Genomic DNA, 3,122 nt, shown 5'->3' with positions numbered 1-3,122 from the left:
TGGTCCGTTGAGTCAGGCGTTGATAGTTGGCTCGGGTACTGGTTCCGGATTTTCGAACGTCTTTTCGTACGCGCAGATATCTTGTACTTTGCGTTCTGTGATTTGTAATTTGCTAAAAAAATAATTTTTCTTAACTTCTAAAATCCGTGCAAGTCTTTTAACTCACTTTTAGTGGCACTTTTGAGTGCACTATGGCTTTAGTGATACTTTTTTCAGCTTTAGTGGCACTTTTTCTTCAATTCTTCGTTTTCGCCTTTTGTCTTCGCACTTATTTATTTAAACGAATATTACTTGAAAATAAAACAATTGCAACTGAAAACTTTACATATTGGGATGATATTGCGACTAAATATATGTTCATTTGGAGCACTATCAAATATCTCTACACTTGAACGTTGCTTGTCCTCAAGCAATACAGAACTTGAAATTAAATCACATGAATCACTTCTTTATTCTTCACACTTTATACATTAGTGATTTTGATACGGCGGTATAAACAATGATAGTAACGATGTGGTTTACAGTCCCACATGACTATAAAAATTTAGATCCTTAAGGAAATTGGATCTTTATGAAAACATTTGATCTTTTGAAAATTCATTCTAGCTTTTACCCTAGATAAGTTTTCCAGAATAACCCTTCACCGGTGTTTGCAAAATATTTTTATGGGTTTTATGGGTTTCAGATTTTAAAATTTTAGCTCAAAACTTGCGGTTTTGTGTCACCCACTTGCTAACCTTGTATTAGGAAAGCACACGTCCAGTATACTTGCTCCGTATATTACCTTTCGGTAAACTACCGTCTGGTTGTAAAGGAAAGCATTGAACAAGCAACTGTTAAGGCAATGTCTAATGACATGCAGATGTTCATGGTCTACAACGTGTCGGATGCAATTACTATCCTTTGTAGGAGCAATAGTAAAGATCACCCTATAATTTTTCGGTCTGGCACAAGGTCCTGTCTTCGACCATGCTATGCAACTACCGTTCTTACGGTTGACACCCGATTTGGTTCAGGTGACCTAATGAATTCCAGGTGAATTCCTAGGATTTTACGTTCAATGGTAATGAACGCATTGAAAATAGGTTTTCAGAAAATAAATCGGTTTTAATTTGATCAAAATATTTTCTCGTTCAAGCTCGAGTTTAGATATCATTGAATTTCATGAGTTTGTAATTCTCAATCTTTAAAGTCAATCTCAAGGATTGAGTAATATCAGGCTTAAAAGCTGATTTTTAATCTTTAAGGAGATTATCCTTTCTGGAGGTCTGATTCATTAGTCTTATCAAGCTAATTTGCACGGTGCCCTCCCCATTTTACGAGACAGATCCTCTCATGGTTAGGATAAGTCTGACCACTTGACGACCCTGTTTGATGCTGAGGTCCGTGGATTTCCTGCTGATTTTAGAGATGACTTTTCTAGATTTTTCGTCAAACTACAGCTGGTCTGGACGACAACTTCCTGACCTAAATCAAGAAGCGCTTGTCTTTTTTTGAAAGACTTTACTTCCTTTTAATGATGGAATTGATTCATCGTGTAGATCCATCTATTCTTTCAAAAGTATTACAATAAATCGGGTAAAACAGTTAATTTAGTCCAAAATAAAAGCACATGCAATAAACTCTACAGAAACATGTGATATATAGTTTTTAATTGAATAACTTGGTACATTCTTCGCACACTTTGCTTTTTTCATGCGTCTTTTTATATCTTAATAAATAAATTCAAGTGTTTTAGTTGTTTCTCAATTTATGTCCTCTTTTTAGGGTAACAATAATTTCGGCATTTACACCTAGTTTTATCGTTTATAAATATATATAAACATGATTTTGAATTCATTTAGTTGAAAATTTTTAAAATTTTCACAAAATTTAGAAAATAAGCCAAGTATAAACCCGAGAGAATTTATAACCCTTCCCCACACTTGAGATCATGCAATGCCCTCATTTGCATGAAATCAGACTATAATTATAAATTCATGAGGGTGATTAGTGTAGAAAAGTGATTAAAAATACCAGTTTGTAATTTCAAAGCTCGTTGAATGATAGATGGCACGCCTCATCGTTCATTCCTTCTTGTTTTATCACACATGTTTTTCTTCAAAAACGGTTGCTTTTCTGAACTGTTTGCTAATTTTTGAAAATGTGTCTTTTACCCTAATCGTGCATTTTTATTAACGAGTAATGCACTAACCCGAACCCCTAGTTTAACGTTAAGTGAGGTTAGACTTCCCCACACTTAGCTGACGACATGTGAAGTCGGTAGAATAAGTTCCAAGAATTAGAATAGTGAGCCAGTTATTTACATCTCGGGTGGTATATATTATATCAATGGGTTTAAAGTTTAGAACCACCCGATCGTCACTACTTAATTCTTTTTTAAGTGTAGCTTTTAGTAAATGGATATGTCTCTTTTCTGGTTCTTGGTCAAATGGATCGATATATACCGACATACATATTTCTATCGGGTGGACAATTTCTAACATTTCCTTCCGTTTATTCTCGGGATCAAAGTTTTCACCTCTATTACCCAATTGGGTGAAATCCGAGGTGTCAATATCTATTACAGCTCGTAGTTCATCTTCGGTAGATGACTCGTCTATTGAGAATATTGGGTTGGAAGGTTGTGGAATGGTGAATTTCGGGATCGAAGTAGATTCTTCTTCATTAACAGTACTTATCGGTCCCACCACTTTGGTCTCGGGGGTAAAATTTTCAACGTTATCGTTTTCCCAAGAGTACGAATTTGTCACCCTTACTTCTTCTTCATTCATTGATTGATCGATGATTTCGTCGGAAGAGGCTAATGTGTCGATATGTTGTGAAATTGGTAAAGCTGAATAAAAAGTATCATCGGGATAATTGGTGATTTCGGAGCTCTCGAATTCATCAAAATCCGATGATATGAGATTTTCTTGCACACGACTCCTCAGATCAACATGTGTGTAGTCTGATAGAGTTTTAGCTTGCCAATTTGCAAACTCTCTCATTTGTTCATTTTGAGCGTCGAGTTCTTCGAGTTTGATTTTCATATAATCTAAAGAATTTTCAGGCACATAATTTTTCTCGTCTTCTGGTTGTTGAGTTTGGATATATTCTTGAGAATAATCCCAATTAGAATT

Source organism: Rutidosis leptorrhynchoides, chromosome 2 (genome assembly GCF_046630445.1).
Source record: "Rutidosis leptorrhynchoides isolate AG116_Rl617_1_P2 chromosome 2, CSIRO_AGI_Rlap_v1, whole genome shotgun sequence".
Classification (NCBI taxonomy): domain Eukaryota; kingdom Viridiplantae; phylum Streptophyta; class Magnoliopsida; order Asterales; family Asteraceae; genus Rutidosis; species Rutidosis leptorrhynchoides.
The sequence above is the reverse complement of the archived record's forward strand: the minus strand, read 5'-3'. Positions refer to the sequence as shown.